Source organism: Equus caballus, chromosome 18, assembly GCF_041296265.1.
Source record: "Equus caballus isolate H_3958 breed thoroughbred chromosome 18, TB-T2T, whole genome shotgun sequence".
NCBI classification, from domain to species: domain Eukaryota; kingdom Metazoa; phylum Chordata; class Mammalia; order Perissodactyla; family Equidae; genus Equus; species Equus caballus.
The window spans coordinates 9,656,061-9,682,090 of NC_091701.1; the positions used below are offsets into that span (position 1 = coordinate 9,656,061).

The window sequence follows — 26,030 nt, forward strand, 5'->3', positions numbered from 1 at the left end:
GTTTAACCTGAGGGGTGACTCAAGGGTCACAAGGATTTTTGAGCTTGTTTTGCAGAAGAAAAGAATGCCTTTAAGCAAGTTAGGATCACCAGATAACCAGCCCTCAGCTGCCACTGATGCCCAGAAGTCTGATTGCCCAAGGGCTTATCTGGAGTGAAAGAAACTCAATTTCCTATTTGTTTCTCCAAAACTCCTTCTCTCAAGCCCTTAGCTCTATAAAACCCCCTGCTCTCTCCTTTTGTTAAAGCAGATTTGAGAGAACCTATGTTGCCAGCTTCTTGTTTTGGTGAATTCGAATAAACTTTCTCCATCTCCAAGCACCATAGCTCAGTGATTGGCTTACTGAGCCCAGGGCACATGAACCTGAGATCAAGAGGTTCGGTATCTATCTTTGTAAGAAAAGAATCTTATCTCCTAGAAACGCTACAATATTTGTAGATGAAATAGTTAAAAAATTATTCTCTTGGGGCTCGCCCCGTGGCCGAATGGTTGAGTTCGCGCACTCCACTTCAGCGGCCCAGGGTCTCGCCGGTTTGGATCCTGGGTGCCGACACAGCACCGCTCATCAAGCCATGCTGAGATGGCATCCCACATGCCATAACTGGAAGAACTCACAACTAAAAATGTACAACTATGTACACGGGGCTTTGGGGAGGAAAAAAAAAAATTTAAACAAAAAATTATCTTGACCCTACCTATCTCTTGAAGAATCACCCCAATTTTCTGCCCCCTTACCCTTACAACCAAATCTTCCTCCAAAGTATCTACTCTTCCTCTCTTGAATTGTGTACCTACCATTCTCTTTTGAACCCATTCCAATCAGGCTTTCATCCTCACCATTACAGTCCATCAGCAATTGACTTGGCTGCTTTTCCTGGTTCCCTCTTATTTCAGTGGCTGCTCTTTCTGTCCCCTTTGCTGGTTTCATTACCATCTCAACCCCTAAAGCTAGAGTGCTCTAGGGCTCGGTCCTTGGGTAACTCTTTCAAATTTGTCTACACTTAGAATCTAGATGATCTCATGGTTTTAAATACTCTCTACATGCTGATGTCTCCCAAATTTATATCTCCAGCCTGGAACCTTCTTCTTCTTCTTTTTTTTTGGTGAGGAAGATTGGCCCTGAGCTAACATCTGTTGCCAATCTTCCTCTTTTTCGCTTGAGGAAGATCGTCGCTGAGCTAATATCTGTGCCAGTCTTCCTCTATTTTGTATGTGGGATGCCACCACAGCATGGCTTGATGAGCGGTATGTAGGTCTGCGCCCAGGATCCAAACCCACAAACCCAGGGCCGCCAAAGCAGAGTGGGCGAACTTAACCACTACACCATTGGGCTGGCCCCTGGACCCTTCTTCTTATACAACTTACAACTTATAGATATATAAGTGAGACTCATATATCTAACTGCCTTCTTGATATCTCCATGTGTTAACAGGCATTTCAAACTTAACATCTCCAAAATTTAATTTCTTCTCTCTTCCCATCCTCAACCTGCTCCTCCCAGTGTTTCTCATTTCAGTAAGGTACAATTCCATTTTTCAAATTGCTCAGGCCAAAAATCTTGGAGTCCTAGCTCATCTTTTTCGCACACTCTACCAAGTAACTCATCAAACCCTGTGTATCATCATGTCTGAAAATATGGTGACACTTCACCCCTCCACTGCTTGCACGTTCCCCAGCCACTACCGTCTCACTTGGGAGTACTGCATGGCTTCCTAAGTTGTCCCCGTCTTGCTCCCCTATAATCTGCTGTCAAAACTCCCTACTCCCCTACATTCTATTCTCAAAACAGAAGCTACAGTGATTCTTTCAAAACAGAAGTCACATCACGTACTTCTCTGCTCAGAACCTTCCAATGGCTTCCCATCTCCCTTAATAAAAGCCAAAGTCCTTACAATGCCCTTTAAGTCCCTACACAATTTGGCATCTTGTTACCTCTGACCTCATTTCCTACTTTTCCCCTCCCATTCTCTGCTTCTGCCACTCCGGTCTCCTTTCTGTTCTTACAATGTAGTAGGCATCCTCTTGCCTCAGAATTTTTGCACTTGCCACTCTGTCTACCTGGAAAGTTCTTCTCCCGGATAAAGGACATTTCTTGCTCCCTCGCCTCCTTCAGATCTTTGCTCAAAGTTTGCTTCTTAGTGCCCCCCTTGTCCTATTTAAACAGAAATCTCTTTCCCTATCCTCAGCACCACTTTCCCTGCACTGCTCCATTTTTTCCCCAGAATACCTATCCTACTTGACAGAGTATGTAATTTATCTATTACTTTATTTTCTATCTCCTCTCCCTGAGAACAGGGATTTTCTCCTGCTTTGCTAAGTGTTTGGCACATAGTTGGTATGCAATATTGTTGAGGGTATGAATGCTCTTTATAATGCACTTATTCTCTCGGCCTCATTGTTTAACCGGCACTAGCTTCACGGGAGTTTGGCGTATATCCCTGAAAGAGATGAAACTGACTGAACAGAAACATCGTCCACTCACTCAGACTGTGGCGTCTATCTTCGTAAGGGAGCCCAAAGCACAGAGTGGGAAGTCTGGAGGTTCAGGTTTCAGCTGCAGCCTTGGTACCAATCAGCCATGGCTGGCAAATCATTTTCCTTTCTGGCCCTCAATCTCCTCATCTGCCAAGTGGAGATCGTTGCTTTGAACGATGTCCCGGGACTTCTGAGAACGTAAAGTGAAAGAGGAAGAGCTGAGTCGGGAACGATGTGCCTCACTAACGTCCGTATCACACACAAGGACGTACTTACCCAGCACTTTATACTTTTTAAAGGCAACGAACAGACCTGAATTCAAACCGCAGGGTTCTGTTAGGGACCTCGGAACGCAGTTTTGCTGTTAAGCCCCTAGGCATACCAGTGATGTGACAGTGAAAGCTCTTGATGTCAGCCTATTCTTTTACGTGTGATCTGTTTTCTTTCAATATCCTTGAACAAACCAGCAAACAGTCAGGGCCACGGATGCCCAGCTCCCATGGGAGTTGTTTCCTAACCACTTCTGTGTATGTGTGGTTGGTTAGCGTCCCCTCAGCCCATCTGTAACCCAGAAGCTTGATTTTCTCACAGTAACATGTGGTAACAATTGGCTCACGTTTATTTTGGACTCAGTGACATATCGTTAATTTACACAAAGCAGTAGTACAAGGCCTGGCATATCTTACAGCCTCCATAAGTGGTTTCTATAAATGGAGCATGTATTGACCTTCTAGTCCCAACTGCAGTCCTTCCACCATTTTACTACCCCCAGTTGAGGATCTGAAACAGTATGGATTTCTCTACTTGGTTTCAAAAGCTTCCGCAACGTATGGAAAGCAGAGTTTCAAAGAGATATTTGACCACCCATGTTCATAGCAGCATTACTCACAATAGCCAAAAGGTAGAAGTCACCTAAGTGTCCATCGTGGTATGTACACACAATGGAATATTATTCAGCCTTAAAAAGGAAGGAAATTCTGACACATGCTACAACACGGAGAAACACTGAAGACATTACGCTAAATGAAATACGCCAGTTGCACAAAGACAATTACTATATGATTCCACCCATATGAAGCACCTGCATAGTCAAACTGACAAAAAGTAGAACGGTTGCCAAGAGCTGGCAGAAGGGGGTTAGGAGAAGTTGTTTAATGGCTATAGAATTCCACTTTTGTAAGAGGAAAAGAGTTCCTGAGATGGTTGCACAGCAATGTAAACGTACTTAACTCTACTGAAGGGTACACTTAAAAGTGGTTAAGATGGTAAATTTTATGTTATGTGTATTTTACCACTACTAAAAATTTTTTTAAAATCCCCATCCTATTTATCAAACCTGACTTTCCGGTCCTGTGGTCTGTCTTTCCCCCGTCCCCCGCCCCCGTTTCAGTTAGAGTGCTGTCTTCAGTGAACTCCCAGTGTAACACCCACTCCCTCTCGAGCCTTTGTCCCACGGTGTTTCTTCTCTGCAATGCTCTTTCACCGTTACCATCCATTTCCAAAAAGTTGCTTGTGCTTTCGCCGGAAAGATCGGTTATCTTTTCCAGATCAAACCAGGAGTCACAGCCTCCAGGTCGTCCCTCCTCTTTGAGACCACACTCCTCTCTCTTTCCTGCACCAGAGAAGGGCCTACACCGGCTCTGTGTTTAATGCGGTGGCTGAGTCTCTCCAACTATCTCTTCTACGCGCGAGCATCAGGGGCAGCATGTCAGTTCTCCTCCCGCATCCCGCGCCCAACACACATGCACGCCAGCAGCACTGAGCTCGGCGCACAGAGGCTCCAGGGACAACTCGATGGTCCGCACGTCGAGATGGAGGAAGAGCGGTCTCCCCGAGGCCGCGGATAATCTCACACAAAAGCTTTCCACGGCAAATTCCCGCGAGCGCACGGGCCTGACGCGGCAACTGTGGTCCTTCAGCATCCTTTAAGACGGCCCCGTCACTCGCACCGTTTTCTACCCTCGGAAACCCTTCCCCTCGCAGCATCCGAGAGGAAAGCGAGCGGGAGGACGGAAGCAGCGCTTTTTATGGAGACCCTCAAGGAAGAAACAGTCTAGAGCCGACCGTCTGAAGGACCTCCGAGGCCTACACGGGCCCGCTCCGCTTGAAAAGGGGCAAAAAACCGTTAAAAATGTGTGTTTCCGGCGAAGCGTCCGCTCCTACTTCAGATAGGGAGGGAGAACAGAGGCCAGCCCAGGGACGGGAAGCCGCAGGACACAATTTCCTTCATTCAAATCGCTCGATGGGGGGGGCGGGGGGGGGGACCACGAGTAACCCGGAAGTGAAAGTCGGCTGCCTTCAGGTATTAGAGCCCGGACCGAAGGAGTTTCCGGCCAGACTTCTACCCAGGCTTTCCTGGTTCCACCCTAGCCCTCCTCAGCACACTCCCAGCTTTCTGGTGCCCTACTGCCGTGGCGGTTTAGATGCGATCCTCCTTGCCCAGCCTGAGTTTTGCCGCAATTCCCCAGAAGGCCCTTCTGAACCTTGGCCACCCTTGTCTGACATAACCTTTACCCTACGGGTCCCCATCAGGGTCATCTGACGTTTGCCAGGAGGTGAAAGCTCCCGGGATTTGTATGTCCCGAATCGCAGTTCGGCCCGGCCGGCGCCTGCGCGGGGCGTTACCATAGAGAGGGAGCCGCCTCTCTGGTCCCGGTTTACACTCTCTATGGTACAGCCGGCTCGTTGGCGGTAAGGGGAGAAAGGGAGACCGCAGTGCGCAGGCGCTCGCGGCTGCTTTTTTTTTTTTTTTTTTTTTTTTTTTAATCCCCGCACCGAGCGCTTAACCTCATTGGGGTGGAGGAGAAGGCGGCGGCTGTGTGGTCCGCAGCGGCAACAGTAGCGAATGATACGGCTGTAAGTACCGGGTTATGGTGAGGAGATCTAGGCCCCGGGCCCCTGCCCCCTCCCTCGCAAGTGGCGGGCGCCGAATTTGGGTGGCGGCGACTTGCAGCGCTGTCACCGGCTCTTGGGTGCACTTTGGGGGAGGGGGCGGCCCTTAGGTGGGAGCCGGCTGAGGGGCGGGATGGGAGGGTTGTTTATCCAACCAGTCCGTCGCTGATCCCAGGCTGCTTTGCGGGGGGGGGGAGGGGGCGTGGGGTCAGCCCGGCTTTGTGTCCCCCTCCCTGTTCCTCTCCGAGAGCCCACCCCCGCCCCCTCCGTGACCGGAGGCTCCGGCCGGGTAGGAGACGCCGGCGGAGCCCGAGTGGCGTTTGAAAAGAGCCCGAGATTGCAAGGGGAGGCGGCGAGGGAGCGAAGCCCACGGCAAGCAATCCGGGGCGAGGGCCGGGTGTGGAGAAAGATCCAGAGGGAAGGGGTGCCGGGGAGGCGGGGTGCCGGGGAGGCGGGCGGCCGGGGCTCCGAGCCTCCGAGCCTGCCAGACAAAAGCGGAGCGAGCGGCGCCGAGCCCAGCCGCCGGCCGGGCGGCCTCGGGGGTCCCCCTGGTCCCTGCGGCCGCAGAGAGCTGCTTTCGGAAGCCGGTCAAGCGGACGAGTGCCGAGTTAAGCCTTGTGCAGCCTCCTCAAGTTGCCTTTGTTGTGCTTTGGTCCTGGCAGAGACGCTCTGACGAAGCTGAGTGTGTGATCTTGCACGTTAGCCTGGGTGGGTACAATGGAGCTAATCGAATTTTGCTTTCCATTTTCTGAGCCGCTCGGATGAGTAGGGGGTTTTCCAGAGTCTAACTTATTACATAATGTTTTTGAACAGTTGTGTTTATTTCTAAAGTTAAAAGAAATAGGTGGAGCCTTAAAGCATGTTTTGTTGCATCTGGGTGAGTTTCTCTGTCGTGGGGTTCGTTCATTAAATACCGGCGGTTCGGAGAACCTGTGAGCTTTTTTAAGCATGATACTTTAATTTGTAGATGTGGCAGTAAGAGCTTCAGATTTTCTAGTCCTTTGGGAAGCAGTGATGCAGAAGAGTCAGAAGCGAGAAATAGCTGCATGCTGCCGTGTGCCTTGCTCCCTATTCGGGTGCCACACTCCCGTGTAAATTGTGGCTTTAGAAATTGTTGCTTTTATTATTATTATTACTATTAGTGACATTTACTGAACTCTTGGTATGGGGGATCCGGGACAGTGGGCTCCTTTTGCTCATCAAGAGAGTGGGAGAATAGTAACATTGATGCAGAGACTATGTGGATAAGAAACATAACACCACAGTGTTCCATAGTTACTGAGTATTATTTATTTTTTCCGAGTGCTAAGAAAGATGTAAATTTTGGTGAGCTATTTGCGTATTCATTTTTGTCAAATTGTGTAGTTGTACCTTCTTTGGCAATTGTTAGTCGAATCTCAGTTTCTATAGTTCATAGTTTATCAAATAATGTGTAGCACTATTTTAGATTTTTAAAGTTCTTATTTTGATGGAGGAGTTTTCAGCCGTAGCTTTATGTTCTCCCAACTGAGATTAACCAAAGTCGGAAATCCTTTGAAGAGACTGTTGGAGGTGGAGGTGTCAGATGTTGTATTTCCATGTTACAATTTAAGTGGTAAATACAGAATAGACCTTTGCGAACTTTACACCTTAAATTAGTGTTAGAACTGAAAACCCAGATCTCCTGGTGTGTCAGGATTTTGGCCACAGACTCAATTTTGTGTAAGAGAGGCAAGGCTTTTTTATACTATTAGGAAGCAAAAAGCTGAAGGTTGGTGTGTTATGCTTCAGTAACTATTGTGAGAGAATCTCGTAAGTGTAGTTCGGATGATGGGAACTTGCTTTTAATAGAGCGAGATTCCAGATCCTTACAATAGTTTGACAAGGATGTTCAGAAGTGATTGGCCGGAAGACCGTTAAGTTTATGGTTCAGATGTGTTATATTTTGTTCATTGGTTTTGGATTTGGATTTTTTACTTCAGTCTTTTGTTAATTTTCTTTTCTTGGGTGGCTCAGTGTCAGGGTTTATCAGTTGAGTGAAATAGTTTCTTGGGCCTGAAACTTAAATTAATTTCTTGTTACTCTTTTTTTTCTTAACAATCTCCTACTTATAAAGTTGTAGCTTTTAGATTATAATGTAATAGTTTTTATTTTGTAACACTATTGGTAAATGTTATAACCATTTAAGGGATTATAAGTATTAGGCTCAGAGCTGAGTTATTAAAATGTCAGTTTTGATAACTGCAAGTTTGGTTGTCAAATTAAACAGTAGAAAGGGTAGACAGTAGCAGAAAATAACAAATGTTTAAAAACAAAATCACCTAAAAGATTTCCCAGAAAATAAAAGAAGGATCTATTAGTCTTGAGAAAAAAGCCTAGGCAAAGAAGAGATCATTGATGATAGAGGTTTTGGTTCGTGAAATGTAATTTAAGAAAGTAAACCAACCTTTCTTTACTCAGAGCAAGCAGGGCAGCATCCGTAAAGTGTGTGTATTTGACTGAGTGACCGCTGAGGCCTTTTTGTGTCAGCACCTGAGTTTACTAATTGTTTCCAGCCGGGTCTTCATGCCCCCAGGGCCTCCTCTCCTGCCTCCATGTTTATGCCTAGACCAGGACGGAAATGTGCACAAATGGTGGCATGTCTCCCTTCACACCTTTGTGGACTCCCTCCTGTTTCCTGCCCGGAAGTCTCCTCACTCCTTGCTGATTCTTGTATCCATTGCCTTCCTCCCTGGAAGATTCACTTCTGTGTATTTACTCTTCTCTGGATCCTTAAGGGCCCTGAGAGGTTAGAGAACGCTTTGTGGTATCCTCTGTGCCACCTCCTGGGACTTGTGTAACTAGTCGCTGTAGAATGTATCAAGAATTATCAAAGAAGAAACTTAGGGCCCCCGCGGCCGAGTGGTTAAGTTCGCGAGCTCCGCTTCTGCAGCCCAGGGTTTTGCCGGTTTGGATCCTCGGCGCCGACATGGCACCGCTCATCAAGCCATGCTGAGGCGGCGTCCCACATTCCACAACTGGAAGGGCCCACAACTAAAAATACACAGCTATGTGCCCGGGGGCTTTGGTGAGAAAAAGGAAAAATAAAAAAATCTAAAAAAAAAAAAAAGAAGAAACGAATGTATCATAACTTGGACTAATAGAATTTGGGCCTTGGCAGAGCTCTTCGAGGCCCCATAGTCCAACATCCTACCTTTCGTCTACTGTATTCTGCTCATCAGTCTCGAACTGCAGACGTGCTTCTCTGTTACTGGACAGGTCGCTAGAAAGGTGTTTTAGACTGTCCCACCGCTTTTACCTGTGGATCTTAGTTGTTCCGCCTGAAGCAACATGAATTGTCTGTTTCTTCCCCACGTAATAGCCTTCGCTGCCCGGGACGGTCAGCAGACTTTGTCTAGATTTATCGACTAATAAATGTATTAAACCCTTCCTTTCGTTAGCCGCCAGTTATCAGGAGGGTACAGTTGAAAAGACATACATGGTCCCTACACTTGAAGGGCTCACAGTCCACTGGGGGAGACAGACAAAATATTACGAATTGATGCGGATTATGCTGGAAGTACGTAAACAGCCCTAGATCTTTTGTCCCCTTGTGGTTTGGTGTGATTTCACCATGCATTCTTTCAGCAGCTCAGTTTTGTTAGTGTCCTTTAAATGCGGTATCTGAAATGAAACGGACTTTGAAATGACCAGGGTAGACAGCTATTGTCTTAGTTTAGGAAACTGTATCAGGGATTTTCAAACTTTGTTGTTCATTCTGGCTGTGCCACTCACTAGTCCTGTGACTTTGGGCCATGGGCCAGTTAAATCATCTCTTTGTATTTTAATGGTTTCATCTATAAAACCATGTAAAGGGAGGGCGGTGTTTAAATAGTAGTACCTCCTTACAGGGTTGTTGTAGGGATTAAATGAGATAATATTTGTAACGTGCTGAGAATGGTGAGTGGCATGTAGTGAGTGGGTATACGTGGTAGTCCGACCATGTATTTGCAGTAGGAGTCGATATTAATAACAGTGTCGTAGTAGTAGCAGTGATCACGTCACCAGAATCACTGGGGAGCTTGTCAGAATACAAATGGCCTGGCTTTATTTATTCTCATCTAGCCAGCGGTTTTTGTCAGTCTGCGTGGGGTCTGGGCAGCTGCAGTTTTAACAGTTCTCTGATGATTCTTCAAAACCCCAGAGTTTGAGAACCTTGCAGTCTGTGTTCATTTTGTCAGTGATTGCATTTGCTTTTAAAATTGAAAACATTGCCAAGTGATAGATGAATAGATTCTCCTAAGAGATTGGAGCAGCGCAGATAGGGAGAAGCCTGGTCCCAGAGCCCAGGCCCTCGGGGGGCGCGCCTGCTCACCGTCAGTTTGGAACGCATCCCTGCAAAAGCTGTTCCCTGTTGGGCAGTTACATATGGATGAATGTCTTCATAATACTAATAGCCAGATTTAAGGGGGAAAACCCTTGATTTTGAAGGCATTTTTACATTCATAATCTTGTTTGCTCCCTTCAGAGTCCTGTGAGCTAGGTGGGGGAGGTAGCATCATTAGCCTGTCAGTTCCCAGATGAGAAACCAAGACCTGCAGGTGAATCCCAGGATGTGGTAGAACTAGGACAGGACTGGCCTTCTGTCTCTCAGCCTGATGTCTTTTCATGTCAGCTGTCTCTTACTGCTTCGTGTTGTTGGCTTATCTTGAAGTTGTGGTTCATGAAGTCTTCTGATCTTTTTGCCATGTGAATAGCTGCCAAACCAGATTTCTTCCTGTCTTTTAGTGTGTTATACTTGCTTTTTAAAAAATGTAAGTTCAAGGTTTAATAGTTCCATACATCCGTTAAGATTTATTTTTTTGTGAAGAAAATCTAGAACTGGCCTGTGGCCATCTGTTAGCGTGGCACATTTGGGTGAGTTTATCCTCATTCAGGATAGGTGAGGTCAGTGACTCTGCTTTCCACCTGTCTCTGTAACTGTTGTCCAATTAACTTTCGAAGCAGAATCAGTTACGTTTATTTATAGCCGTATTACAACAATATGGCAAAATACAGGAACTTGAGAGACCAGAGGGGGGAAAACCCACATCTAACCATCCTCCTAAAAGCTGTTATTTCTTAATGTGTCACCCTTTGAAGCTGTCCATAGAGTCATACTTTATAGTAATTTTAAGGCTTGCATGTTTTATGAATAATTTCCATGTGATGACATTGTAGGCATCATTTTAATTTTAATAAGTTGTCATATTTGAGTTGATATGGCAAACTTTGGTAAAGTGAGATTCTTGACATACAGGGTTTTTTTCTTTTGATAGTACATATATTACAACTGTGACTGTCTTTTGGAATATAGTTTGCTCCTTTTGTGTTCTTAGGATAAATTCAAAGAAATGAAACTATTGGGTGACTTCATACATATTGCCTTATTGCTGACGAAAAATTTGTACCACTTAATAATTTTCCCAGCAATCTAAGGATGTACCAGTTTCAGAAAATTTACCAACTTCTGGTAATATAATTTAAGTATATTTTTTGTTATTATGAGAGGTGAATGGTACATTGTTTTGGTTTTTCATTTCTTATTTTGTATTATTTTTAAAAAGAATAAGCAATAATGATGGACTTTTATATGAATCAACTGTATGCAGTTTGTATTGGATATTCCGTGCAGGTAATCTCGCTTCCTTCCTCGGTCTCTGCTCCTGTCCCTCGTTGCCAGAGCTGTTGCCTTCTAGATGGGTATGGAGGAAAATGCTCTCGCTTCCTTCCTCCGTCTCTGCTCCTGTCCCTCGTTGCCAGAGCTGTTGGGTTTCTAGGATAGATATGGAGGGAAATGCTGCCTCTGCTTTGTGGGGCGGATTGGTCTATTTGTCAACATCAGAATGTAACCTTACAATATTTTTGTGGCCTACCGTCAAGTGTTTCTTTAAACAGTTGTGCACAAGGGCTCTGCCTGAAATGTGTACTAATCACAATGTCTGGTGGTGGGGGCGAGGCATCTGCTTTTTTAACGAGTGATTCTGAGGCCACTAAAGTTTGAGAACTGCCTCGGGACTACCTTCTGGCTAATTTTCTGCGAGTTTCTCCATGGAGTGTGTCTTTCCTGTGGGTAGAGGCAGAGTGTGTCGTGAACGGTTGCTCAGACATGCTAACAGAGGCCTGTTGTGTAGAGAGAATGAACTGTGCCTTTCCTAGTGTCGAGGAGCTGCGTTCACTCTAGGAACAATAAGCCAGTCTTTCTAAGAGTAGTTGAACTGCAGAAAAACAGCTCCTTCTGCATAGTATTCTCGTGGTTCTGGTGGCTGTGTTTTATTGAAGTTCTGCTAAGTCGCAGAGCTCTCCAGACCCAAGCCGTGTCCTGCTCAGCCTTTGGTTGGCCCAAGGGTGGCAAATAGACCTATTGTCACAATAGCAATGACCATCATAGATTGAACAGCCAACATTTGCCAGATACTAGGCTGGGTGCTATATGTAGACTTTTGCCAGTTCTTTTTTTTTTTTTTAAGATTTTATTTATTTATTTTTAATTTTTCTTTCTTCTCCCCAAAGTCCCCCAGTACACAGTGTATATTTTAGTTGTTGGTCCTTCTAGTTGTGGCATGTGGGATGCCACCTCAGCATGGCTTGATGAGCGGTGGTGCTAGGGCTGCGCCCAGGATCCGAACCAGCGAAACTCTGGGCTGCTGAAGCAGAGCACGTGAACTTAACCACTCAGCCACGGGCCTGGCCCCCTTTTTTTTCTTTTCAATTTAATTTTTATTGTGGCATATATAAAACATAAAATGTGCCATTTTAACCATTTTTGAGTATACAATTCAGTGGCATTATTTACATTCATATTGTTTTGCAACCATCACCACAATATGCTTCCAAATCTTTTCCACCACCCCAAACAGAAACCCTGTAACCATTAATCCCCATTCCTCCCTCTCGCTCAGCGCCTGGTAATTTCTAATCTGCTCTCTGTCTCTATGAATTTGCCTCTTCTAGATACTTCATGTAAGTGAAATCATGCTTTGTCCTTTTGTGACTGGCTTATTTCACTTAGCATAATGTTTTCAAGGTTCATTCATTTTGTAGCATGTATCAGAATGTTATTCCTTTTTAGTTGCTGAATAATATTCTGTTGTGTGGGTGTACTTAATTTGGTTTATCCATTCATTTGTTGATGGGACTTGGATTGTTTTCGCTTTCTGACTATTGTGACAAATGCTTCAGTGTATATTGGTTTGCAGATTTCTGTTTCAGTCTCTGCTCAATTCTTTTGAGTACTTAGGGTTTCATTTTCTCCACATCCTTCCCAACCCTTGTTATTTTCTGCTTGTTTGTTTGTTTTTTGATTATGGCCATCCTTGCACGTGGAAGTGGTATCACTGTGGTTTTGATTTGCATTTCCCTAATGACGTAGGTGTTGAGCATCTTTTCATGTGCTTATTGTCCATTTGTATATCTTCTTTGGAGAAATATCTATTCAAGTCCTTTCCCATTTTTAAATTGGATTGTATGTCTTTTTGTTGTTGAATTTTAGGAGTTCTTGTATATTCTGGATATTAAGCTCATGGGATACATGATTTGCAAATGTTTTCCCCCGTTCATTCTGTAGGTGGTTCTTTCACTTTCTTGATAATGTCCTTCGATGCACAAAAGTTTTGAATTTTGATGAAGTCCAGTTAATCTGTTTTCTCTTTTGCTGCTCATGTTTTTGGTGTCATATCTGAGAATCAGTTGCCAAATCCAAGGTCGTGAAGATTTACTCCTGTTTTCTTCTTAGAGTTTTATAGCTTTAGCTCTTACATTTAGGTTGTTGATCCATTTTGAGTTAACTTTTGTGTCTGGTATGAGGTAGGGATCCAACTTCATTGTTTTGCATGTGGATATCTAGTTGTCTCAGCACCATTTGTTAAAGACTGATAGAAGCTTTTTAATTACATCATTTAATGATGAGAATACATTCTGAGAGATACGATTTCATCATTGTGCGAACATCATAAAGTGTACTTACACTGACCTAGATGGTCTAGCCTACTACAAACTTAGGCTGTATGGTACTAACCTCATGGGACCACCATCGTATATGCGATCTGTCGTCCACCAAAATGCCGTTAAGCAGTGCATGACTGTGCTTGTTTTCTGTACCACTCACTGGCATTTATATTTTGCTTTGGGTTTTTACTTCATTGCCTACTCTTCTCAACCTCTACACGCTCACACTGCCCTCTTTTCTTCCCTTAAAACAGAATACGTAGACGTTGTGTGTGTTACAGCTTTGCTGCTTGACATGTGTAAGATGCACTTGATAAATGTGAGTTGCCTTTCTTTTAGTTTTGTGTAGTTACTTTTAAGTGGCCTATGTTCTAGGATAGGTTACTGTATGAGGGCCTTGAGGGTAGGGTGGTAGACCATTTTTCTTATTCCCCAGTTTCGAACCCTCTTTTGTGCCCCCATCACTCTGGTGCCCAGTCTGGTACCACGCAAGTGATGTGCTTAACTTTCATGGACTGAATTGTGAAGCTAAACATAGATCTTTGTGAATACATTTGGGTAATTGCAGAAAATTATCCTCAAAAGATTAATGATCAGTGTATTATAAAGTTCTTCAGGATTTTTTCTTTTAATTTTATTGCTGTCTTATTGGTTTATAACATTGTGTAATTTCAGGTGTACATTATTCTGTATCAGTTGTTGTGTAGACTGCATTGTGCTCACCTCCAGTAGTCTAGTTTTCATCCGTCACCATATGTATGTGCCCCTTTACTCCTTTCACCCGCCCTCCCCAACCCCTGCCCGTCTGGTAACCACTAATTTGTTCTCTTTACCCATGTGTTTATCTTCCACATGTGAGCGAAATCATACAGTATTTGTCTTTCTCTGTCTGGCTTATTTTACTTAAGGTCCATCCATGTTGTTCCAAATGGGACGATTTTAACCAGGTCCCTTTAAGTCATTTTTCCCAAATGTGGAGATTGTTCATAGTGTGTAGGTCTTTTAAATGCCTCAGGAAGTTTTTTGTATGTGAGATAGGTGGATAAATCTGTTAGGTTGCAGAACATGGGGTTCATTTCATGGATGATTGAAAAAATCTTAACTTATTTAAGATTATGATGAGTTTTAATTTGGGAATTTAACTCATTTTAGGTGTGATTTTTGTGTATCTAGACCCTGCCTTTTCATTTTTGACAAATGTTCTCAGTGTTACAAATTATTTTGAGTTTGTGCAAGGAGTTTATATTACTTTTCTAACAAAAACATTAAATATCATTAGAAGATTCTTTTGCCTAGAAATCGCAAAAGCTAACTAGTGGAGAAGTATCTGGTCTTTCTCTCTGGGTTCGTGCTATCAGATTTCCCTCCATCGCATTCTTTAGTGTTCAGCAGGGTCTCATGTTACTTGTGCTGAGAGATCAGACCTCCCTGGGGAGTCCGTTCTGTAATCTCTGGTCCAGATGTCAGTGAAGGGAAGGCTTAGCTTGAAGGTTGGCCTTGGTGTTCTGTTTTCCGGTAGGTGTTGCCTCCTCAGTAGGCATTTCCTAGGCTCTTGTTACATAAACGTTTGGATCATCTGAGATGCTGGTTATTCATCCAGTGCTTATTTTAGCAGATCCTCGTCATTGGCAGTGAAAACGAAGGAGGGAATTATTTTCTTCTCTTATTTTCTAGATCTAAGCAACATGAGATCAGAGAGGCCAGAGCAGATCTAGTGTTTCACGTGCTTTCAGGATAATTGTCAAGCAGCAAAGTGGTTCCACAAGAGCCTGCACTCCCTTAGTAGGCACAGTGGTTTATAGGGAGAGTAGGCAGGAGAGATGCTGACTGTTTTCTGGCCTTATTTATGGAGAAGTTGAGCCTGGTATGTGTCTGAACCTATAGCTCTATCTTTGTGTGTGTATTTTATCTAAAAAGTTTGATTCAAGAAGTGTTTTTATCTTTTAATATATCACCCTCCAGGTGTGGGCTCCCATCCTGAGGAGGGTGGCCCTTTAAAAAGAAATGCTCTCAATGCCACGTTGCTCTCTGTGGAGCTGATTCAGGCTGATGGGTGTGGTATTTTAGCCTGTTGCTGGGTTGAGCTTACCTGTTGGTAATGATTGGCATGCCAAGTAGATTGCCTATGGCCTGTGATTGCATTTTTCAAGTGAACATGATGGAAAAAGCTTTCCATTCTCTCATTCATTTCAGAACTTGGAGTAGATTTCTGAAATTCCCAAGGGAGCATTTGTTTGGACAAAGTAATCATATTTGTCTGAATTGTGTAGTAGTGATTTGTGGAATCTTGTAAGAATGACTAAGCACTGGAAGATTAGGAACAACTAATCATATGATTGCTAGACCTTTTGGGGTGGGATTGTGTGACTGGAGGGGATGCAGAAAGGGTGTCCCTAGGTGTTAATGAGTAGACCAAAAACACAGAGAGTCTTTGATGAAAACTACCGCCGAAGAGAGAGATTCTGGGCTCTATCCTGGGTATACAAGCTATGTACCTGGGTATTCCTATATACCTTGATCAGAATCTTCATTCAGCAGACTTTGCTGCTGTGTCTAAGGACAGAGAGAGGGACTCTCAGCCCTGGTCCCCAAGAGCTCTACCCCTAAGCGGGAAGGCAGACAAGTAAGGAGACGGTTATGATTCCTGTGAACGTGTGCTACTGTGGGAAGACTGAAGAGGGAAGGGCTCCTAATCTGGGGGTGGAGGGAAGAATGTGTCCCTTTCCTGTTTTGATCTGAAGGATGCGAGGCCCTGAACCAGGTACATGTGCCCCTGGTTGTGCGTTCTGGGGCCTGTTTGTTGCCTTCCATTCGTGAGAGCTCTGTTGGCTGGAGACCTGGCTTGTGACCACAGGACAAGGAGCCTGACTCTTGGCCAGATTTTATACGCCATGGTCTAATTTTGTGAAGTGGCTGCAGGCGAGAGCCAGGAAAAGCACCCTTGCTGGGAGAAGGCAGTTTGAAACGGACATCCTGCAGAGAGCTCTAGGTCTTGATAAATTCAAGGCTATTCTGTCTTTAAATCTTTACTTGAATCATCAACTGATCAGTGATTCAAGTTTGGAATTTTGGGGGCGGGGGTTAGACATGGTGCTTTTGGGAAACTGGTTGCTGTTGAGATTGCTTCTGGATAGTGATGGAATTATTAAAATTATATAATTTTTCTTGTAGGAACAAGCTTATTACATGCATTATGGGCTGTAAAATCTTTTTAAAAAGATACCTAGGGGATATTCTTGTGTCCCTTTTTATTATGAATGAGTTTAAATTTGTTGTAGTTATATATGAAGATTCCTTTCATCTTGTTTAAATTACCTAGAAAGGAGAAATAGAACTGCTACTTAAGTGCATTACGTTTTTTAAATTTTTTGAGCAAATAATACACATGATCTAAAATTTAAGTTTTCCTCTTATCCTATCTGCCATCTACTCAGTTCCCTTCCTGGAGACATCAATGTTAATGATATATGTGAAAAAAATGCGTATATATACACACGCTCACACTCCTTCCTCTTCTTTTTTGTACAGATGGTAACCTATGACAGACCACCCTGCATTTTGCGTTTTTGTTTTGTTTTTTTTTCACTTAATATGTCTTGGAAATCATTCTATGTCGGTACATTAAAAGGTTCCTCATTGTTTTTTAAATGAAGAGTATGGCTGAGTAGTAGGCCGTTGTATGGCATACCGTAATTTACCCAGCCCTCTATTGAGGAACATTTAGTTTTTTCTGGTCTTTTGTGTTTATAAACTATGCTACAGAGAATAATCCTGTAATAATTTATTTTGCACATGTATGAATAAGTTCCTGTAGTCAGTATTTTGGTTTGAAAGTTATGTGTCTTTAAAATTTTTGCAAATTATCCACCTTACAGGTTTTAACAAAACCCAACCGGCAATATGAGAATCCTGTAGTTAATACACTTAAAAATGTAATTTTGTAAAAGCATATGACCCTGTCTTGTCATGTGTCATTTTTGAATTAAAACATGGCTATAGTTCAGTGATCAAAAATGAATTGAGCACTTATCTTCTCATTATGTATTTGTATTTCTGTCTTTGACTTTGCAAGAATTCCATGGCTGGACAAGGTTCAGAAATAAGCTTTGTTTCCTTATAGGTGTTGCTAATCCTGCCTTCTTGAGTTGAGTACTAGAGATGGACAGTTTGCTAAATAACTGGACCTTTTTATATTTTTCAGTTCTTGGTGTAGTAAGTGATGATGCCTATGGTGTCAGGATTACAATTCTCTTTGACTTTACAAATAACTTTCTGGTATTTATTGGGTATGGTATGGTTTGACTAGAAAGAATATTAACATACTTTTTGATGTTTTAAAATTTATATTCCCATTGAATAGATAATATGTACATGGTTAAAGGGTTTAAAAGGTATACAGAAATAGAGTGAAATGTAAGTCTTCTTTCACCCTTTTCTCCATTCGTCCACATCCCATTCCCAGAGGCAACCACTGTTTTTTGTTTCTTAAACAATCTTCCAGATATTCTATGCATATACGAGCCAGTACGTGTATGTATAGGCTGCAGTGTCGTTCTGTTAGTACCACTGTTATTTTTAACATGTGTTATTTCTTGTTATATAAATAGTATATTTTCAGTGTAAAAAGTACAGTGTTAACATTTTGGTATATTTCCTTCTCATACTTTTTCTATGCATGGAGTATATAAGTGACTACTTTTTATTTTAGAAAAATGGTGTCATAAACACCAACATGTTGTTTTCTAGTTGCCTTTTTCACTAAATTGGTTGTAGAGATCTTTCCAGGCCAATAAGAACATGCTTTTACTATCATTCTCAGTGACTGCACGGTTTGCTGTTTTTTGGATGCACTGTAATTTCTTTCCCAATTCCCTGTTCTTGAACATTTAGGGTTATTTTCATTAAAAAAAAATTCATGAATAGCTGCAATGAACAACTTTATATTTTAGTGTACTTGACAGGTTATTTCCTTAGATAAATTCTCACATTTGGACTTGTCGAATCAAAAGATATATTGAAAGGTTGTTGATAGATGTTTCCAAATTGTCTTAAATAGCTATGAATTTTATTCTCATCAGCAGTGTATTAAAGTGTATATTTGATTATATTCAAGTACATTCTTAAGTGATCTTTTTTCCTTAAATGTAGGACTAGAGTGAGGGTTAGGTCTTTTGGTGTTTTAATGAAAAGCATGTTTTGTTGAATGAGCATAAGTCAATGTTGAAAAAATACCGAGGCAGCCACAACTCAGTTTGGAAAGCACGAACATCCGCATGTCCAGTTCAGTATATGCTAACATAGTAAGGCACAGATCTCTTTTTTGTGCTTTTGGAATTTTTCTTAATTTGCATTCATAATAGTTTACATCATTGTGAAATTTCAGTTGTACATTATTTCTTGTCTGTCACCACATAAGTGTTCCCCTTCACCCCCTGTGGGGCACCCCCCATAACCACCGAACTGTTTCCTTTGTCTGTGTGTTTGTTTATATTCCACATGAGTGAAATCATCTGGTGTTTGTCTTTCTCAGTCTGGCTTATTTCGCCTAGCATAATTCCCTCCAGGTCCATCCATGTTGTTGCAGATGGGATGCTTTTGTCTCTTTTTCTGGCTGAGTAGTATTCCGTTGTATATGTACCGCGTCCTTATCCAGTTGTCACTCGATGGGTACTTGGATAGTTTCCATGTCTTTGCTATTGTGAATAGTGCTGCAATGAACATAGGGGTGCATATGTTACTTTGGATTGTTGATTTCAAGTTGTTTGGGTAGATACCCAGTACTGGGATAGCTGGGTCATATGGTAATTCTATTTTTAGTTTTTTGAGGAATCTCCATACTGTTTTCCATGGTGGCTGCACCAGTTCGCATTCCCACCAGCAGTGTATGAGAGTTCCCTTCTCTCCACATCCTCTCCAACATTTGTTATTTTTAGTCTTAGTGATTATAGCCAATTTAACAGGCATAAGGTAGTATCTTAGTGTAGTTTTGATTTGCATTTCCCTGATGATTAGGGATGTTGAACATCTTTTCATGTGTTTATTGGCCATCTGTATATCTTCTTTGGAAAAATGTTCATATCCTCTGCCCCTTTTTTGATCGCGCTGTTTGTTTTCCTGTTGTTCACTTGTGGTGCTTTTGGAATTTTTTTCCTGAATCCATAAAGTATGAGTATAAAAATGTCATTTTACTAATAGCAGTGTTCTGTTATAATTGAGAAATATAGCAAATTTTCCCTAGCTGTTGTGCATAAGCCTAGCAAGGTACAGATTTAAAGTCAGTATGCTTGAAAAATGGTTGACTGGAGGTGGGTAGGAAGCAGTATGTGAAGTTGTCTTTTCAATAGTCTTTGTCATTGCGCAGCTGATGTTCCAAATTATTTTGCTCTGCCAGGTCACTTACATTGCATTGAAAGGATTTGAAGCTAAACCTAATACGATCCAATTTGTCAACGAATAAATGCGTCTCCAAAGCACTTATTTCAGTTCTCTTTCTTCAGCAGGCACAGGGCTTCTTGTCATTGAGGGCTCTGTGAGTGGGTGGGTCTCCCAGTCCATGAGACTCTGTATGTTCGATATGAATCTTGCTGAAGCAAGGAATGGAAGCAGGGGAGGTGATTTGGAGGTGAAACGGGAAGTGAAGCGTGTGTTCATGCTGGAGCACACCTGTGCCGGGTGGTGCCTTGCATCTCACTGTTGTAGTCTTTCCTCTTTCCCTGTTTACTAGGGAGTCATCAGAAAAGCAGATGGTCTTGCAGGAAAGCGCCGTGATATACTGTGTTGGAATAGATGATTCACCTCTTTCTCTCCCCAGGGAGCTGGAGCTCGTTGAAGGCAATGCCTGGCAGATTGGCTGCACATTAGGTATTCGGTGAACTTAGGAACCTAGGACCAAGAGGTGTCCACATCATCCATATTGTTTTCATTTTGGAATAATATAGATTGACAAGAAGTTGCAAAAATAGTAAAGAGTTTCTGTTTAACTAGTTTCCACCAAGAGTTACGTGTGTTTGATTTTATTCCTTTCCTGCTGCACTGTCCCTTCTCTCTGCATTACCCTTTGTTCTCTCTTTTTTCCTATTTGTGATCATGCCTTTGGCTTGCCGTCAGCATCTGTTGGAAATACTGAACCCTCTGAACTAAAGATTGCTGATTACTCTCCTAGGGTTACTTGTGGGAATGCATATGGTTCTTCCTCTTCACTTGTTCTTTGTGGAGCGCGTGCTTGTATGTGCTGCCGCGCCAGGTCCTAGTTGCTCTCTATTCAGGCTCTTTTCTTTTTCGGGGGAATATTAAGCATGGCGGAAGATCCTTCCTCTGTAGGTCTTTTTCCTGCATTATATATGTGTCTGAAGTACTCAGAGGCCCATGTGTATTGTTGGGGAGAAACAGCAGCTGTGACTTGGTGGAAATAGCCCTGCATTTGGAGTTGGAGGCCCAGGTTCGAATCCTCGTTCTGTTTCATACTTGCTCTGTGACCCTGGAAGTCACTTTGCTTCTTACTCTGTTTACACCTCTGTAAAATAGGTCTGATAATAACAATCATACAGAGGTGGTGCTGGGGGAGATGAGTGAAAGCCGAATTTTAAACTGCTGCACAGCTTGACTGTTATAGCTTGACCTCTTCATTCAGTAACAGAGAAGGCCTCTCCCTGCTCTTAGATCCCAAGCCTTCTTACACCCTCTGTCTTCGCATGAAGTTACCCATACTGAATAGGGTTTTCTTTTTTTCAACTGGATGTAACCCAGCTCCCTTGGGAAATTTGGGATGGCCGTGTCAGCTGTCGTGCTATCAAATGACATATCAAATGCTCCTCTCTTCTTACCCACCTAAGTCTGGGGACGTCACGTTTCAGAAACCTCTTAGAAAATCTCCGCTGCGAGCATAGATGATCTTTTCTGCTTACCTTTTAAGCGGGTTTCGCTCTTAGAAACCACCTCTTAATATGGTGCTAGAAACTGAGATTTTAATTTTTAAAGGGGAGACCTGATTTTTATGTATATATGGGATAAGTAGTCAGTATAAAAAGTGGAAAGTAACATGAAAAATTTAAGATTTTGATAATTGACAAGTTCTTTTCTTAACCATGGTCTAGATGCAGACCAACTCTAAATCGTTAAGGGACGGACGTCTGTAGACACTGTAGCACCCAATAACAGTAGAATACACGTTGTTCTCAAGTGCGTGTGGAACGTTCCTCAGGACAGATTGTATGGCATGCATGAAACAAGACTCAATAAATCGAAAGGATGGAAATCATACAAACTATGTTCTCTGACCACAAAGGAATAAAATTAGATATCAATGACAGAAATTTGGGAAATTCACAAGTATGTGGAAATTAAACAACACACTCCTAGGTCACCAGTGGGTCAAAGAGGAAATCACAAGGAAAATTAGAAAATATTCTGAGATGATTGAAAACAAAAATACAACATACTGTGGTGGTGATGGTTGCACAACAATGTCAGTGTGCTTAATGCTGCTGAACTGAAGAATTAGAAGTGGTTAAAATGGTAAATCCTACGTATCTTGCACAGTAATTAAAAATAAAAAACAGCTATCCCTCATTCATTGTTCAACAATAAGTGTTTAGTGAACACCTCCTATGCTCCATGCAGAAGACAAACAACATGAGACGACATACCATAACTTAGACCTCGTATGCTCCGTGCAGAAGACAGACAACGTGAAACAACATAGCATAACTTAGACCTCGTATGCTCCGTGCAGAAGACAGACAACGCGAGACGACATAGCATAACTTAGACCTCCTATGCTCCATGCAGAAGACAGAACGTGAGACGACGTAGCATAACTTAGACCTCGTATGCTCCACGCAGAAGTCAGACAATGCAAAACGACATAGCATAACTTAGACCTCGTGTGCTCCATGCAGAAGACAGATAACGCGAAACGACATAGCATAACTTAGGGGCATCAGTGAGAGCGGTGCTCCGAGGCAGATTGCAGCTGGACTGTGTGTACTTCTACTATACACACCCTGGAATGTTACCCAGCCATGAAAAGGAGTGCAGCACTGATGCACGCAACAACATGGAGAAACCTTGAAAACAGTGTGCTAAATGAAAGAAGCCAAACACCCAAGGCCACGTATTTTATGACTCCATTTATATGAAATGTCCAGAAAAAGCAGATCCATTTAGTCACAGAGTAGATTGTTGGGTTTCGTGGGTTTAGTGGAGGGGGTTAGGGAGTGACTGCTAAAGGATATGGGGTTTCATTTGGTGTGTGTATGGAATAATTCTCAGACATCCTTTTAATAAGTCTACCCTCTCACCCCAAGGGTGGGGGTCAGCATGTTTCCAGGCTGGGAACCGGTGCTCTGGCCTTTCCAAATTGCTTGTTTTCCTCTGAACAGGTCCCAGCCTCTTGTCTTTGTGCTTGTCCATGTTTATTTGCACATTGCTTTTACCTGGAATGTTTTTTGCATTCTTTGTACACCCCCGTTACTCCCACTCCCAAAGAAGAAATTGAACTCTATTAATGACTACCAGTGACTGTTTGTCTTCTGATTTTCAACTCAAGCAAACTTTATTCATTCCAGAAATGCTTCTCCAGTGCCTTGTTGGTGACAGTCATGTTTGTAGGCATGAGGTAAACAAAATAAACAAGGTCCCCTTCTTCACAGGGCTGTCCTCTGGGAAAGTCAGACAGCAAACAGGGAAACTTACATGCACTAGAATTACGTCTTGTCATAAGTGCTTTGAAGGAAGAGAACAGGGTGCAGTGACAAGGGACCCCCTTAGAGTAGTTTTTGAAGGGCTCACTGAGGAGGTGACATTTAAGCTGAAGTTGACAGTGAGGCCAGTGTAGGCATAAAGAGAGTGTTTCAGGCAGGAGGAACGGCAAGAGCGAGGGCCCTAAAGTGGTAGAATTCAGAACCAAGAGGAGGCCAGTGTGTGTGACTAGAGTTTAGAGATGTTCGGACTGGAGCTAGAAATCTGGGAGTCCTCAGTTTATAGGCAGTTTTTAAATTCATGGGAATGGATGCTGATGGTTTGGGAGTGAGCAAAGTGAGAAGACAGGAGGCATTGGACTGAGCCTGTCACCAGAGCCCTGGCAAGGGAGGAGAGAGGATTAAAGAACCTTGGTAGATGCAGCCGGAGAAGTAGCAGGAAGGTACGAGATCACTTGTTTTCTGGGAAATGGGGAGTTTTTCTGAAGGAAGGAGTGGTGAGCTTTGGAATGCTGCCGAGACGTGGAGTTGCTGAAGTACAGAAGAGTGTCCCTTGGACTTTCCAGCATGGAAGTCGTGGGTGATGTGACAAGAGCAGCTCCTTGAGAGCAGTGCTGGCGGGGGAAGCCCAATCAGAGGGGCTGCAGGTGGGGCAGGAAGTGCATCCATGCAGCCAGCTGGTGTAGACAGCTGTTTAAAGAAACTTCACTGTTAATGGTGTCATTGATGAAAGGCGTGGCAGCCCAAGAGAAGGCCTTTGAAAGATGGGTGAGTTAGAAGAAGTTTATAAGCTTCTGGAAATGAGCCAGGAGAGGAGGAGAGCTTGCTGATGCTGGAGAGCAGACAGTTGAAAAGTTCAAGGTCCGAGGAGGCAAAAATGAGAGTTTTCCTCCTTATCATAGGAGGGAGAAAGATGCGGGTGGTTGCCATGATTTGGTGGTGGAAGCTCTAAGTCGTCTGCACTGCATTCTTTATCAACCAAGTAGGAGGTAAGAATGTCCGGAGAGAGCTGCAGGGTAGGGAGCTGGGCGCCTGAGGAGGTGGGCAAGTCGTTTGGGAGAGAAGGGCAGGCAAACTTAGAAGAGAACATGAGTTGGAATGCGGGGTGGTGGTGAAGGCCTTTCTGAAGTTTATCATCATCAGTTAAAAATGAAACTGGTTGGAGGGGTGTGTGTGTCTTCTCTTCGGCCCGAGTGACTGTCTGCTGCAGGCACGAGAAGGCCGCTTGCGATGAGCTGTGCGGAGTTCATGCAAGGGTCCAGCTTGCCGGCACTGTTCCAGAGAGAGAGGAAGTTGAGGGTAGTCTCAGACTATTAACACCCCCATGGGATTTAATCCAGACTGAAAGAAAGCGAAATTGGGGGGGGTGTGTGGCATTGAGTGGGTTGGGGCGCTGTGCTTGAACTAAAGAGCTGAAGGTTGGGCAGTTGTGGTTGCGCAGTGGGAACTGAGAGAGAGACAGGGAGAGGTTGCTGAGGCCTGAGAGCAGACAGCTGGAAGGTTGAAGGTCTGAGGAGGCGGAGAGGAGAGGGTGTGGCCAGCCAGGTGGATGTTGAAGCCGCTGAGGAAACTGAGAGGAGACAGGGAAGGGGGCTGGAGGCTGCGTCTGCAGTGAGTGAGTGAGGCGTGACCTGCGGGCTGACCGAGGAAAGCAGGGCTGGGACAGCGGCCGCTGCATCTGCTGCTGTGACTGCGATGCCCATCCCTGAAATTCCCCCTTGAATTCCCTCAGGGAGGGTTTCATCTTCCTTTCTCTGCCACCTATACCACCCTCTGCAAACCCCCAATTTAGGACTTGTCCCAACACTGTCGCAGCTCTTTGCATTTCTCTCTTCCTTCTTCCAGGCAACAGCCTCCTCGAGGGCCTTGAGCGTGTCTTACATTTGGTGATTTCCAGGAGTTAGCATAGTACCACACTAGTCACCTCATCAGCAGAGAGTAGATGTTTGTTCACGGAGTGAACGCATGGGCTTCAGAGAGGGGGGCTGTGGGAGGGAGGAGAAGGAGAGAACAGACGTGACAGGTGGAGGAAGAGCAGACCTGTCACGGCAGAGCAGGGCAGAGTGTCTCTATAAAATTTCAAACGGGATCATCGTTACAAAAATTGTTATAATGCAGAAATGTCGTGAGAAATAAGGAGATAGAGAGAGGTGCTATTTATAAAAATTGCCCTTGCCAGCCCTTTCCATCCCTGTTCTTTTTTAATGTATAGGAAGCCAGTATTCTCCCGTGCCACTCAGGAAGTAGCAGAGTCAAGACTAGAGGTTGGAATTCTCCACTTTGTTGCTCTTTTTATTACATCGGACTGTCTTATTGTGTGTTTCCTCATTCATTCTTCTTTCTTGGTGGAGCTGGTATCTTTTAACTTCATCCTGTCTTCCTGCAGCAGAGTTGGGCTGTTGTTCTGGTCCAGGTTGCTCTGTCAGTTTCTGCTCTGCAGGTGCTGTAAAGGAGAATGACTGTAGGACCATTGTCTTGACCTTTTCTTGCTTTGCCCCTAAGACCAAAATGAAGTGGCAGGAAAAGGTTGAGATGCTGGAAGCTCACTCCTGGAATGGGGGCAGAGAACGTGATGTTGGGGAACGGAAGGGCAGTTGTATCTGGGGTTGGGTTTGAGGGGAGTTGGGGCATTTTCCAGAAATACCTGAAATGTGTCCCTTTTCCCAGGGACTGATAACAGTAGCATTTAGGGTGCCCCAAGCTTTCTTAGTGAGATTTTGCTGAAGGAGAAAACTTTGCCTGATAAATTGAGAAGAGAAGAGGTGCTTGGCTTTTCTGACGTCACTTACCTTTTGTTCTACATCATTTTTACCTTTCTCTTATTATTTTGGAAAATGTGTGAAAGTTGAACTTTTTTTTAAAGCTTAGCAATAGTGTTACATTCTGAGTAGTTTCTGATGTCAGCACTGCTCTAAGGTCATCTTGTGTGTGACATCTCTCTTGAATGGTGATTACAGAAGTGACGGCGGGGACTTCGAACAGGCGCTGCTCTAGTCCGTGAGCTCCTGCGGCCGGGCGCCG

General features: G+C 43.6%; 1 protein-coding gene and 1 long non-coding RNA gene across 48 annotated transcripts in view; one reads left to right on the forward strand and one right to left on the reverse strand.

Annotated features, from left to right (window-relative positions):
• Positions 1-4,670, reverse strand: part of LOC102149000 (uncharacterized) — a 34,026-nt gene extending 29,356 nt beyond the window's left edge. For both annotated transcript variants that reach the window (XR_011428150.1, XR_011428149.1), the window contains exons 1-2: positions 3,907-4,670; positions 2,483-2,665 (exon numbers count right to left, since the gene is read on the reverse strand). This is a non-coding gene — a long non-coding RNA (uncharacterized lncRNA). The remainder of the gene's footprint in view (positions 1-2,482; positions 2,666-3,906) is intronic.
• Positions 4,671-4,810: 140 nt separating this feature from the next.
• CLASP1 (cytoplasmic linker associated protein 1) overlaps positions 4,811-26,030 on the forward strand; it is a 256,363-nt gene continuing 235,143 nt past the window's right edge. For 40 of the 46 annotated variants that reach the window (XM_070240633.1, XM_070240648.1, XM_070240637.1 and 37 more), the window contains exon 1: positions 5,212-5,331. The gene's annotated coding sequence lies outside the window, so the exon portion shown is untranslated. Of the gene's footprint in view, positions 5,332-5,531; positions 6,076-26,030 lie in introns of those variants that run through there. The other 6 variants (XM_070240634.1, XM_070240640.1, XM_070240660.1 and 3 more) reach the window with 3 other exon arrangements.